At 33.3% G+C, this 15,490-nt stretch overlaps 1 protein-coding gene across 17 annotated transcripts in view; it reads right to left on the reverse strand.

Annotated features, from left to right (window-relative positions):
* The window catches only part of Zasp52 (Z band alternatively spliced PDZ-motif protein 52), a 442,143-nt gene extending 433,742 nt beyond the window's left edge, over window positions 1-8,401 (reverse strand). For 9 of the 17 annotated variants that reach the window (XM_017628613.1, XM_017628603.1, XM_017628621.1 and 6 more), the window contains exon 1: window positions 8,243-8,401. The gene's annotated coding sequence lies outside the window, so the exon portion shown is untranslated. The remainder of the gene's footprint in view (window positions 1-8,242) is intronic. The other 8 variants (XM_017628687.1, XM_017628681.1, XM_017628713.1 and 5 more) reach the window with 4 other exon arrangements.
* Window positions 8,402-15,490: the final 7,089 nt, after the last annotated feature.

A 15,490-nucleotide genomic window follows, 5' to 3' on the forward strand; every position in this document is an offset into this window, starting at 1 on the left:
CCCATTCAATTTTAGTATAACAAAGTGTAAGTTTGAGGCAGGTAGGACTTACCATTGATATTTAGCAATTTTTTTTTGTTGTTTGGTAAGTTCTAGCTTCCTCATACTTGCACTTCATTTTACTAAAATTGAATGGGCTAAAAAACTGTAAACTCAACTTTTTGTAGAGAGCGTAAATAGAAAGTGAAATATTTTAATGAAATTTTGCAGAATTTTCTTAAATTTTGCACAAGGTTTGGAACTCTGATTTTTGGGGATTTTGTTGTAGACTTGACCATATTTTTATAAAAAATGACCGAAAACTAAAATATTTAAAAAATAGTTGCCCGTATTGTTAAAAATTCGTTGTATCTAAACTTTATTGACTGACTGTATTAACGTAGCTGTGCTGGATTGCATAAAAAAAAATTAATTTGTCTTTTCTTAAAAAAAAGGTAGCTCTGGTGGCTTGCATTTTTGAATAAATTTAGTGAGAAAGTGATAATTATTTTGACACTTTTTTTTTTTTAAATGCCTCTTTTTCTGCAACTGGATTGCCTTTCTCAATTGTCCTTCAGGATCTTGGCCTTTGTTTATGGAATCACTAAGTATAATAATCAAACTCAACTCAAAAACTATACCAGCGTGATTACCGAAGTATCCTTTTGAGAGGTAGCCGCACCCTTATAAGAGGAATAAGACCCAAACTTTTCAGGTCAAAATTTCAGTAGGTTGATAATCTCTACGCGAAAAAATAAAAATCATAAAATAATCATTATTTGTAATCCCAAAAATAAAAATCAAATAATAATTATTTCCGTTTGAGCGAAAAAATAAAACTCAATAATAAATCAAAAAATAATGATTAAATGCTGATTTAAATTATTTTTCTCATAATGATTACCTTCCCTGCGTTTAAAATTTAAAATTAAATAGTTTAGTGAAAGTACCACATTTCACTGCTTTTGGACTGATGCATTACTATCGGACTGGTTCGGCTTTGGCGAAAAAGAACTAGTACTGAACTAGAAATTTGGTTCACTAGTTCGTGTTTTCCCTACAGGGTATAAACAATTTACGAGATCGAAAACGAAAACGAAAAACGTGGAGCGCATGCAATACAAAGTATTCGATTTATTTGACAATATGTGGTCAAACTACACAACATAGACTTAAAATTTCTACAGCGAATGTACAAGTTTGAGATCGATAGTAAGCGGTCGTTATTCATATACCCATATTGTACATACATACTTCATATCAATTCAGGTCTATTACATGCGCCCCACGCTGTTAATTTTCAAACTCATAAATTGTTTATAATGACTTTTGTTAGAATTTCAAAATCAAAAGTTATCAAAACAAATTCTATGGAATTGAAAATATTATTTTCTAATTTTTAGTCAATTTATAAAAGTGTGGTATATTAAAGAAGTTTTTTTATTTTCTACTTTTTAGCCTTGTCTGTATAAAATTTTGCAATAGATATTAAAATAATTCAACTTGCATTGAAAGGAGAACAGAAGACTATGCAAGCAAAATGTTTTGTGCTCACGTTTAGTATATACATATGTACATGGCTCATTCCATCTCAAATCACCCAGGCCGGTGGGGAGTGAATTTAAGTTTGCGATAAAACTCACAGGGATTGTTCCTTGAACAATTTAAGGAGACACGTATTTTTTCTTTTTGCTCAGAAATGCGAATTTTTTCGAATGATGAATTTTTTTCTTTTTGAGTACGAACGCGTCTTTTTTCCTCTCTTAATAGCAACTTTTGATGAAATCGTTTATAACTGCCGCAAAAAAGCAAGGATTTTAACGATTTTTTTTTAAATTGCAGATATTGATCTACTGAATCGATCTAGTGAACTAAACATTAGTAATTGTTTATTAATATTATTGCTTATAAACAAAAAATTTTTTTTTTTTTCAAATTGCCACATCTTTTTTTTCTCTCAAACTTTTTTTTTCTATTAGGGAATAGTATAAACTATTTTCAGTACAAGTAGCAATATGCTAAAATTCGTCATTTTCGAGTTATAATTTTTTTTCTTCAAATGCACTTATATGATGCTAGCAGATTTTCGTGCCAGTTGAGGGCACAAAAATTGTTGCCCATTATGACAAAATTTCCTTACTGGAAATTTTTTGAGGTTGCCCGATCAGAGCCAAAAGTTTTTCACAATTGGGCTCTAATTTTGACCCAATTGGGGCCCAATTAGCGATTTGCCCAATCTACCGAAGATTTCCCCAACCAGTGCTCACAATTTGCTCAAAGTGAATATGCATACGCAATTAAAACGTTTTTATCGTTAAAATCACACATACATACATCAAAATTCCCTACGAAAAAAAAAAAATTTTAATTTTTTTCTTGAAAAATTTTCCACATACAAATTTTATTATAAAAAAAAATTAGTTTTTGAAAATATGCCATCTCAAAAAAAAATTGGAAAAAATCACAATGGTAGCTCTGAGTATTGCGCAATAATTAAGTATAATGTTATGGGGCGCACTCTACAATAATTTGAGTTATGAATTTTTTTACACCGAATTCAGTAAAATGAGTACATTACCAATTTACAAATTTTTTAAACTTTAAAAACTGAAAATAGTTTATACTATTCCCTAATTGAGAAAAAAAAAGAGGTGGCAATTTGAAAAAAAAAAATTTTTGTTTATAAACAATAATTAATTACTCTATGCGACAGTCAAAATCGGGATGGGATGAAACCAACGGGAAATGTTATATCGGTCAAAAACAAGTTATACGTGTCCCGGCGTTTCGCTGGGTCACGTCTAGGAATCGAGATATATATATAACTATCTATATAATCAACAGTTTTGCCGGTAAAAATAAATGTATGAAGAAAAAAAATATTTTTTGCCTAAAATATTAAATTTTTTTAAAACTGTTGATTATATAGAAAACCGTTATATGAACAGATTAAGGGAATTGTAATTTTTAGTTTTTTTAAATTTTTTTGAGCAAATTCGGACTAGTGGTTCTCGAGTTATGTCAAAAAAAGACCACCAAAGGTGACAATTTCCCCTATATGATAGTTATATATATATCTCGATTCCTAGACGTGACCCAGCGAAACGCCGGGACACGTATAACTTCTTTTTTACCGATATAACTTTCCCCGGTAGTTTGAACCCTTCCCGATCACTGACCCTTACCATTTGTCTAACAGTGTTATTAATAAACAATTACTGATGTTAAGTTCACTAGATCGATTCAGTAGATCAATATCTGCAATTTAAAAAAATCGTTAAAATCCTTGCTTTTTGCGGCAGTTATAAACGATTTCATCAAAAGTTGCTATTAAGAGAGGAAAAAAGACGCGTTCGTACTCAAAAAGAAAAAAATTCATTATTCGAAAAATTCGCATTTCTGAGCAAAAAGAAAAAATACGTGTCTCCTTAATTTGTTCAAGGAACAATCCCTGTGAGTTTTATCGCAAACTTAAATTCACTTTCCCCCGGCCTGGGTGGTTTGAGATGGAATGAGCCACATACATATAACAGCAATTAATTTCATTTAAAGAAATGGCGTGACGTCCATTTCCGCTGTAGCGTATGTAGTGCATATTTTTAGGCGAAATATTTAACTTCTTCTGGCGGGGCGACATCTACCTCTTGAGTCTTCTAATTGTATGTCTTCGATATGATACCTACGACGAGGTTGATATCTAGACTAGGTTGCCATAAATACCTTTGCTATATTTATAGTATAAATGGAGGTCTGGACTAGGGATGTTGCGAATGTGAAATCTTAGACATCCGCTAACGCTCCGAACTTTTTAAAAATAATTCTTAATTCTCATTCCTTTGGCTGTTTCGGAATTTGGGGAGACTGTAACGCTATCAGCGTTTTTCGATTTTAGTTTTTGTAATTAATTTTTAATACTTTCTTCTGCGACTGGTTTGAAATTTCGTTCTAATAGCGAGCTAAATACCTAGGTGGATATGGAAAATTAATTATTATTTTCCAGCAATGAAAATTTTGAACGAAATTCTGTTTCCAAAGTCGTGTCTGCCAGCCGAATCGGATCAGAATATTCTAATGTTTTTTTTAAACACCCCGTTTTTGATAAGCATTTGAATTATTGGAATCACGGATGATGAGGTCTCAGATAATTATGTAATTCTTACCTAATTAAAGGTCAGACTTATAGCTGTTTAATTATCTGGGCTTCGATTCCCTTTGACTTTAAATAGCAAAGAAGGGAGACTTCGGGGGACAGTTTTACCTCAGAAGTTTTTGGCCAAGGATCCCAATGAAAAAAATATTGCCCGACAAGTAAACCAAATGACTGCTTTTGAAATGTTTGCTAAAAATAAATTCATAAAAAGTAAATCACGAAAATTTTGTTAAAATAACAGTGCTTAATTTCTTATTTATGTCTAGTAGTATTAATTAAAAGGACTATGTTCTGTTTGACGTACGTCAAAGGTCAAGTAGAAGTGGCTGCTTATTCATAGCTCGGTTATATAGCTTAAGAAATAGTATGTTTAAAGACACTTTTATCAAAGTTGACAAATATGACATTTGACCAGTTTTGTTACACGAATACTCCCATGTGCGGCGCCCGGGTAACACGACCACAGGCAAAAAATTTGGGCTACAATTTGTCATTTTGTTTGCCAGATATACGTTTTATCGGTGCACTTGCACAACATTCGCATTCGCAAAAGCTCCGCATTGATTATTGCGAATGCGAATGTTAAAATTTATGCGGAAGTTCCGCGGTTGCGAATGCGAGTGCGAATATTCGCAACAACCCTGGTCTGGGCATACAACATTGCAAGTTGAGAAAAGCGATTTTTAACCGACTTCCAAAAAAGNTTTTTTTTTTTTTTTTTTTATGTATGTTACCGCATAACTTTGGACCACGTCAACCGATTTCGATAATTCTTTTTGCATCGGAAATGTAGTGTCTCAGAGGTGGTCCCATACTAATCTGGTTCAGATCCGATCAGCGGATCATGAGATATATATATATTTTTTTTTTTTTATATGAGAGATGAAGTCGGTTTTTTTTTTTGCTAAAAATTACTTGTTAAAACTTTTCATTCGGACAGGTGGAAACGAGCGTTTCTAAGAATTTAATTTTGTGTAATTCTCTGTTCTTTGGAACCCCAAAGAAGAGTCTCTCAAAGTTACACCATAATCTAAAAGGGGTCCGCGACGATTTTTTATGTTTTCAGACGTTGTCATATGGAATAACTCTAAAATAAAATGAATTTCATTAAAATTTAAGTATAATAATTATTTACTATGTAAACTAAACATACTAAAAATTCCAACACATAAGTACATACACACATATGTATGAGTGCGTCATAGACGCTTATATAAGGCATTTCAGATATAACATATCGCAAACCGTCCTTAAAAGAGTCACTACTCTAAATAATATGCTCGTCAGAAAATTAGAAAAACTATTTCGTAGCGCAGATAATCATATGGGCAAGGACTACTTTACCTTAGTTTTTTTAATAAATTATAACACAAATTTGCTCCAGCTTTTGCTGAAAGGTAAATAAATGCTTTGTGTACATTTTTAACGCATAATTTCCAAAATTCCAAATTTTGAGTTGTGACTCTTTTGAAGACGGTGTGCTATATCTTCAGTTATAGGAGTCAAACGCTGTGCATTTTTGATAGTACGAACTGCGATATCTTCAGTTATATGAGTCAAACGCTGTGCATTTTTAACCGACTTTCAAAAAAGGAGGAGGTTATCAGTTCGTCGGAATATTTTTTTTTTTTTTTTTTTTTTTTTTATGTTACCGCATAACTCTGGACCACGTTAACCGATTTCTAAAATTCTTTTTTTAAGGAAAGGTGGTACCTCAGAGGTGGTCCCAACTAATTTGGTTTAGATCTGATCATTCGGTCATGAAGAAATTAACAGTCCTCTTAAATTTTTATATGATAATTAAAGNGATATATATATATATATATATATATATTTTTTATATGGGAGTTGAAGTCGGTTTTTTTTTGCTAAAAATTACTTGTTGATAGTACGAACTGCGATATCTTCAGTTATATGAGTCAAACGCTGTGCATTTTTGATGACGCATATAAGTACGAACTGCTGGGCCCGAATCGCGGCATTCGATATCGAACGGATCTCGAATCGAAATTTGATGTTAAGATCGCGGCATTCGACAGCGAGTGCGCTTCGCTCGTTTAAATTGTATTGTGGAGAAAACAGCTACCATTTTGTTTTATTCGATTAGAAACGAGTGATCACTCGATTCGGGCCTGTATTTGACTGACTTCAGCGAGGAGAAGAGTGTTACCATTTTGATGCTTTTAGAGCTGGATTCAGCTCATTATTTTCTCATTTAGCTCTCGAAACTCGGCTTTTCGATATCTTTATGTTATTCTATTTCGATGAATACTTAGAAAGGTTCCATTTCGAAAGCAAATGGAAAATAGACAGGTAAGAGCACACAAACTATACCGGACAGTAATTCCAGCTCCAAGGGCTCATATAGTGTATATGGTATATATGCTGTCAGGCGGCCAAGATAGAATAGAAAAACCAAAATCTAAGCGTTGATAGAATTAACATATATGTATTTGTATCCACGGTTCGAGGGTAAATAATTCAAAAAAAAGTATACAGCTTAGAAAGAAATATAACTTAGAAAGAAATACAACTTTTCAGATAAATTTCTTGAAAATATAATTCCTTGACCGTTTTGTAAAATATTTTTAGATTTTTAGTTCGTGGTCTACTTTTTTAGTTTTCTTCTGCACTTAAATTTATAAAATTCGTTGTTTTCAATAAAGTTGCAGAAAATGTAGAAACAACTTTACGCCAATAAACGCTCAACTTAAAAAAAAATTCTCTTGATTTTAGCTACCATTAGTAAATATTATTTCACTCTTTTTTCCGAACGTTTTAGCTCCAAACGATTTTTTTTCTGGCAAAACTGGTAGGGAACTAGAGAGGCGTCTTAAAATAAAAGGTTAAATACGCGATTTTTAGCAGAAGTATGAAAGTTAATTCTCCGCCTTTTCCGAAAAACTTGAAAAGTAAACTTTTCATAACAACTCCGTTTTCATTGTAATTGTTTCGCAAATATATATACATATACTACTATGTATTAATGTACGTATTTATACTTTTTTAAAAGCAATTTAAAAAGAACTTTTTTACCAACTACAATTGTATAAATTCCTGGCAAGTCAATTGTCCGACTCTGAATATGATTTCAGTTACTTTCAAATACATTTTGTTTAAAGAAATTCAAAGTCAGTATTGCTCGTTTTAATACGCTTTCGTTCTGCACTTCACAGATGATTTTTCATAGATCGCAGGCACAAAAAAAAGAATAATATCTTTATTAATATTCATTTTAATATGCTTCGTCAGACGGCAATCGAACCCAGAACCTCCAGATACATAACAAACAATAGCGATAGTATGTAAATGTGTTTTTCATAAGTCAATTGTCCGACTATGTACATATCGCACACCGTCTTCAAAAGAGTCACAACTCAAAATAATACGTTTATCAGTAAATGCGAAAAACTATTTCTTAGCACATGGCAAGGGCTACTTTATCTTAGTTTTTTTTAACAAATTGAAACAAAAATTTGCTCCAGATTTTGCTGAAAGGTAAATAAAAGCTCTGCGTACATTTTTAGCGCATAATCTCAAAAATGCCAAATTTTGAGTTGTGACTCTTTTGAAGACGGTGTGCGATATGTATGTATACATATGTATATTAAAACTACTTCAACATCATTTTGCTTATAGGAGTCAGTGGCCGAAATGCCGCATTTGTTTCAAAGTAATTTATTTTCAAATGCTTTTACAATTGGTTAGTTTTTGAGACTGTCTGCTCTGTGTATTCCAACGGGGTACATATGTATATGTATATTTTGTAGATGCACAAGAAGTGCGACTAAACTTGATTTCTCCAAAACCAAACCAGGTTTATTCCAGCTTATTTCCCGTCTCATTTCTGCCAATACAAAAATATGAAATGTAAACAAAAATAAAAATTTCGCAAGCCGAAGTAAAAGACACTGGTTCATTTAAGTACAAAGGGAATATAGAATATATGTAGGCATGCTCGGCGTGTTCTCTTGCTTTGTTTGCACAGATATCATGTGAGTTTTAAGGTGACGATGTTATTTTTCGAAAATTTTTATAAGGAAATCGCAATGTATTGGTTTCACTTTATGTTCTGGTAACAGTAAAAAGCTAAACTCGTATTTTCACACTTACACTTTAGACAAATTTATAGGAAAAAATCACTACAACACGTTACGTACAGGTAAACAAACAAACCACCTGAGAGATCTTATACTCTACTAAATCGTAACCGACTAAGCGCAAACGCTACTGTTTCCGACAGCAGTTTTATGGCGAATACGAACGGCTGAGTTGATCATGCAGAGTATACCAAAAGAAGCGTTGCGTCAGTTTCATGTAGAGAGCAGTAAAGTTAACGAGAGAACTATAGGGAAATCAGTGGAGTCAGTGTTGCCATTTTGTTACTTTTGGAGCTAGATTTAGCTCTTTATTTTTCTATTTAGCTCCCAGCTCTTTTACCTCTTTTCAAATTTATCTAGAACTTTTTTAACTCCAGAAAGTTTTAGTTGTATTTGGTATATATAAGCCAAAACTAAAGCGTTGATAAAATGGAAAATTTCGAGATGCAGTGTATCCACCATTAACTCTTTGATCTAGGTTAAATAATTCAAAAATTAATTAGAAGAAAATCCTTTTTCTGATAGAGCGATTTTGTTTTAACTTACTAATTTTACCTTTATGGAGAGCTGGAAGTAAAACTTTCCAGAAAAATTTTGTGAAGAAATTATTAAATTCAAATATCTGAAATTACAGACTTTAACAGTTTGTAAAGTATTTTTAGTTCACTATTATTAGTGCCATAGCAACGAATTCGAAATATGTGCACCTTATTTTGGGTTTAAAAGATTTTTTCAGCACTTAAACTTATAAAATTCGTTGGTTTTATTTGAACTGCCGAAAATGTAAAAACAACCTTACGTCAATAAGTGCTCAACCTTAAACAAAAAATTGTAGCTCTTCATTTTAGCTAGTATTAGTATTATTTAGCTCATTTTACGACCGTTTTAGCTCCAAACAAAATTTTTCTCTGGCAACACTGGTGTAGTATATGTATGTACACTGCAGTAAAATTTAGAGACGGTCTGTTAAAGCGCTAGTTCCGCCTTATGGTCTGATTATGCATACTTCGCATAACTTCACACAACTTCGCATAAACTTCAAACTGTAATTTCGTATGTACTTTGTATGTATTTTGTATGTATTCCATTACCCAGAAATTAGCAGAACTTTTAAAAACTTAGCCATCTGTTGAGTTTAGATTTTGCTCCTCATTTTCTTAAGTTACACTTTTAGTGCTCTGGTACAAATGGTTGTGCGAAGTTATGCGAAGTATGCATAATCAGACCTTTATACATTTCAGAACCAGTGTTGCCGTTTTAGTCCTTTGGTGGCTAGATTTAGCTACCACATACTCTTTTTGGCAACATGAATTTAAAATTGCCCCTAGCCCTTTTTTTAGCACTTCGGAGAATTTATTCATACTTGGCATGGAAAAGTTGTATATGCTTAATTTGATCTCATTTTTTTCATTTATGTAAGAGATGAATTTTTAAACTAAGAAATACATATATACATATATGTATTGTATGTTCCTTACGTTTTTATACATACATACTGTAAAAGTGTTAGGGCTGTTAACTTATCTATTAACGATGTAACTATAGTTTAAAATAGATAAGTTTACAGCTTAATGCTTAATTATTATGCTTAATTTGTTAAATGGCCCATCAAGTCGATTGACCGTGTACGTTCTTGTGGTGTGATTGAACCGGCCCTGGTGCGACTTCAAAAACTATTGGAAAATTTAATGATTGTACCAGCATGCTGGTGTCGTGAGTGGTGAAATTAGCTGAACTTTCTAAGCAATAAGTATTTTGGCGGAAATTTCTTGCACTATATGNATTAGCAGAACTTTTAAAAACTTAGCCATCTGTTGAGTTTAGATTTTGCTCCTCATTTTCTTAAGTTACACTTTTAGTGCTCTGGTACAAATGGTTGTGCGAAGTTATGCGAAGTATGCATAATCAGACCTTTATACATTTCAGAACCAGTGTTGCCGTTTTAGTCCTTTGGTGGCTAGATTTAGCTACCACATACTCTTTTTGGCAACATGAATTTAAAATTGCCCCTAGCCCTTTTTTTAGCACTTCGGAGAATTTATTCATACTTGGCATGGAAAAGTTGTATATGCTTAATTTGATCTCATTTTTTTCATTTATGTAAGAGATGAATTTTTAAACTAAGAAATACATATATACATATATGTATTGTATGTTCCTTACGTTTTTATACATACATACTGTAAAAGTGTTAGGGCTGTTAACTTATCTATTAACGATGTAACTATAGTTTAAAATAGATAAGTTTACAGCTTAATGCTTAATTATTATGCTTAATTTGTTAAATGGCCCATCAAGTCGATTGACCGTGTACGTTCTTGTGGTGTGATTGAACCGGCCCTGGTGCGACTTCAAAAACTATTGGAAAATTTAATGATTGTACCAGCATGCTGGTGTCGTGAGTGGTGAAATTAGCTGAACTTTCTAAGCAATAAGTATTTTGGCGGAAATTTCTTGCACTATATGAGTCGGCCGCTGTGGCGTAGTGGTAAGCAGTGCGCGCTTCCACTCCGCAGCACCTGGGTTCAAGTCCTGGTCAAAGCAACATCGCAAAAAAATATAGAAAAAAGGGTTTTCTTAACAGCGGTCGTCCCTCGGCAGGCAATGGCAAAGCTCCGAGTGTATTTCTGCCATGAAAAACAGCTTCTCATAAAAATACAATCGCAGTTCGGAGTCGGCGTAAAACTACACGTGAAAACATCGATGTTCCCACATCAAATATCGATGTTAAAAAACATCGGTTATAAAAACGATACATCGATGTTTTACCGATGTTTTAATTTCTCATCTACTACACGAGATAAAATGTAGCCTGAAATATTTTTTAAACTCGAAAGGACTAGATTCACATATCCGCTACAAACCACAACTTTATACAAAACTTTGAAAAATTCAACACATTTTTATATTAATTTTGCATTTTTTATTCGAATTTTTAGAAAGAGCCGCTAAAAATCGCCTTGATATTTAACGAATTGGTTTTGCACATTTTACCATATAACAGTAGATTTCTTGTAGAATTAAATGCGAAGGACATTTTGCAAACAAAATGAAAAAAATCAACGTCAGTTATTATAAATTGCACCTTTTATGTGAAAAAACCGCTAAAGCCGCCAGAGAAAAATCACTAAAAATCTAAGCGATTTTTAGCCGCTTAAAACTTGAACCTGTTTTATTAAATTACCTACCCAGAATTTTTTAAAATATTCAGACTAAAAAATTTAAAGTTTAGAAGAAAATTTGTTAGATTTTTGAACCACATTTTTATAAAAAAAAATTTAACTTAAAAAACGACAAATATTGAACAAAACTCAGCATGCACTCACGTTTGATCGCCAGTGTATGTATGTACACATAAAAACTTCCTTCAAGCAGCATATTTCAATACAAGTATAAGTAGGTTGCTATAATTATGATGTATCTTAAATATGTATGTAAATCTTATTTATTTAAGCTTTGATAATCTAGCCCCCAAAAGCCTGCTTCTATCCTGAATGATGGTTCCACCGGCTTCGGAGCACAGTATATACAGTAATAAACCTTTTTGAGTACTCCTCGGGGGTAAAATCTGATCAGGGTTGATAATGAGAAGGAGCATGAATTTTGCCGATTCAGAGTTGCATACAAATTTAATGTGGTATGCAAGGTAGCAACAACCGTACTATGGCAGAGTGGCACAGGTAATTTTGTAAACAAACACTTTTCTTATAATTATAAGAGATAATTGCAATTTTTTGCAATATTCCGGTATCCAGCGTGTAGCCAGAGGCAGTGGCATGTGAGCCTCACTAAAATCTACTCATCATGTTGGAGTAGCCGTGGGTAACACAGTGCGGCGCCGCGCCATTGCGCTGATACCGAGAGCTGAGTTACTGGCGCCGATACCGATTGTCACAACTCAGTGACGCAATGGCGCCAGCAACACCGGAACACTGACAACACCGGGCGGCGCAAAGAACGAGCAAAGAACACACAAAGGCGAAGTTTCACTTGTAAAATGTGCAGCACAAGGCGAATTTTTACAAGGTGGTGTTGCTAAAACTACCCGCGGTCCTTCTGAATGTGAACATTATGTGTTTGTTGTATTTTTGGGTTTTGAACTTGGGTATACCTGAGTTGTTTTTGCCCAACCGATACCACCTTTTATTAATTCACCTTAGTTCAACACCGGAACTCTGACAACACCAGGTGTCGCAAAGAACCAGCAAAGAACACCCGAAATAGAAGGGATGTGTAGCACAAGGCGAATTTATACAAGGTGGTGTTGCTAGAATTCGTCGCGGTCCTTCTGAATGTGAAAATGATGGGTTTGTGTAGTTTTGGGTTTTGAACTTGGGTATACTTGAGTTTTTTCTCAACCGATATAACCTTGTATTAATTCACTTTGGTGCAGCGTGCAGCATTAAAGGAAATGAGCTTTAGCCTGAAGAAGCGCCGTTGCGCCAACACACTGTGCTGATTCCGACAGTGGCGCTGGAGTTGGTGTGTCAGCGCCAAAAAAAATTGCGCCGTTACCCAGGCCTATGTTGGAGCAGCTCCGGGTAATGGACCATTGAATGTGCTGGCTGAACTTATGACCACCATAACCTTCGGAGTCTCCAGCAAATGCGAGTCCTGAGTTTATACGGTGGTCATTCATAGCAATTACTCTTGTATGTGTGTATGATTCATATTTGTGAATTCTATACTTTGATTTTGAGTATCTTTGAGGAGCTCCGGGTAATGGTCGCTCAAACTTGGGTGTGCTTAATGAGCTCTCTGGGCGGATGCGCTGGCAGGCTTTAGAGTCTCTATAACAATACCAACCTTGATTTGTTTTGGAATAAAGACTTAAATATATTCGGAAATTTTGAATTTTCCATGATAAATTCACAAATTTCACGTTTTTCATAAAAATATAATCTTACAATGGATATTTTATTGATTTTAAATTTACATTTAAGAAAACTCCATCCAGTGCTATAATTACGATTTGAGTTTCCAGTTTAAAGAAACACAGGCAATAATTATGTACTTTACTATTTATATTATTCTTAATTAAGCATTGATATTATGTTTAACCTACATTTTGTTCATAAATAACACTATTATATATGTATATTTTATCCTCGAAAAGAACTTTTTATGATCATTACAAGAATTTCCCCACAGTAAGTGTTGACGTGCTCGCAAAACGAAAATGCTGCACACAACCCAAAAGTACTCCTCGGGGACCAATTGGTGAAAAACTGCGAAAAGGTTTATTACTGTATATACTGTGCTTCCGAGAACAAGCGCTCGCTTGCCACTGGTCGTTTGACATAATACGAACGGAGTGAATGAACGATGTCGATGTTTTGCACGGGGGGGTGAAATAACACAAACGGCAATAACGCAACATTTGCTTAATTTCACTTTTAAATGGGAAATATTACCAAAATCTGAGTTTTGCTTTATTTCCAACAAAGGTTGGAAATAAAACAAATTTTGCCTTATTTCCCATTGCTTATTTATACTATTTGTAAAAAAAAAAACAGTTTACTGACAGAAGGAAAAAGAACTTTGTTTATTCCAAAAATACAATTAAACCAAGGCACATTGAACAGGTAATATCAGTATAGCAGCTTATTTGATTTTTTTCAAATTATTTGTTCTCGAAAATGTCAAACATTTTACATTTCTTCTCACAAAAATTCTAAATTGTTAAAATCTATTTGCATGTGAAACATTTTCCATACAAAACCAGCGATTAAATAGCAGCTTTTGGAAAGCTCGCCCAACTCAGCAGCACAACCGCTGATTACTGGGCCTGGCACAGGATAGATCAATGCTTCGAAGAAAGAAAGTTGCAACAATTTTCATTTTTTCAATTTAAATTCTTTACCTTTTTCGTATTTCGCATGGCATGCTTGGATTTAGAAGAAAAAAATCAGAAAATTTTTGGCACCTTCGACACCAGAAGCAACAACAAAATACAGGCAAATGTTGTTTTTGCTCAAATGCTCTAAACCTGTTTGATAGGCCTTGAATTAAACAAAAAATGTGATATAATTCATATGAAGAAAGTAATATTCACAAAATATTTTTACTTATGAAAAGTCTAACAAAATATAGGAAAAGCATCGTCTTTAAAAACTGCTCCGCATATTGGACATAGCGCTTTTGTATGAATTTTTTCTGCATGCTTTTTAATATGTTAAAAACATTGCTGGAAAACCTTAAAATGTTTGCATGGAACCATGTCGCAATAAACAGATGAAGTAATAAAACGGCTTTCTCGCTTTATTTTCTGACATTCGGCTGCCTTATAGTCACATTTTATAGGCAAATTTTCAAATAAAGCAGCGGCACCTGGTAAACTCCACTATGGGTGGGATGCATGCAATAACACCATACACAATAATTCCCATTACTTGGACATTAAAAAGCAGTTTCAGAAATGAACTAGTGTTATTTTATAATTTTTCCTTTTTCTAAACGATTATAATGCCACCAGTACATAATTGAGAAGGGAGGGGAGGGGCGGAGGACGCGAGCGCGGACAACCGCGACGCCGGGCACTTTCGAAATTGTATACTTACAAATCCGTCCATTTAACTTGTTAATGTACTACTTTTTGTCAAATGTAACTGGGTGACTACCTACATATGTGCACTATTTTGCTTTATTCCTCAAATTGTTAAGTATAAAAGTTGGTCTTATTGCTCAACGAGAAATAAAGAAGAAGAGAAAATAAAGCAAATGAATGTGAAATAACACAAATTTGCGTTATTGCCGTTTGTGTTATTTCACCCCCCGTTTTGCACTTTTCTAGTCGATGCATCGTTTGCATCCCTATGCGTACACCATTTCTTTTTGAAGTATTCACAATATGTTAAGAGTTAAAATTTGTTTATTATTTTATAGAAAAAACTGCTTAAAACAAAATCATATAAACCGTGTTTTTTCAACTTTATACAAACCTTTTAATCAGATTTAAAAAAAATAAACAAAAGTGGTAAACAATCTCACTATGTCTCATATTATTCCATAAACCATTTAAATTCAAATTCTTAACTGTGCTGCTAACTTGATAGAACTCTAAAAACTGTCTTCAAATTTCAAACTTTTTAATCAGAGTTTTTTTTATAAATATTTTGGTTAGTGTAGTATCGTGTAATCTTGCATCTTAAACGAAAATATTTAAATAGGAGAATNTTTTTTTACACGATTTAGTTTAGATTTTTAATTATAAGTATCCCAGAAATACCCATTATACGTAACAAATATAAATTATTTTTAC

This window comes from Rhagoletis zephyria, unplaced genomic scaffold, assembly GCF_001687245.7.
Source record: "Rhagoletis zephyria isolate East Lansing unplaced genomic scaffold, Rhagoletis_zephyria_1.1 Rzeph_scaffold_00077, whole genome shotgun sequence".
Classification (NCBI taxonomy): domain Eukaryota; kingdom Metazoa; phylum Arthropoda; class Insecta; order Diptera; family Tephritidae; genus Rhagoletis; species Rhagoletis zephyria.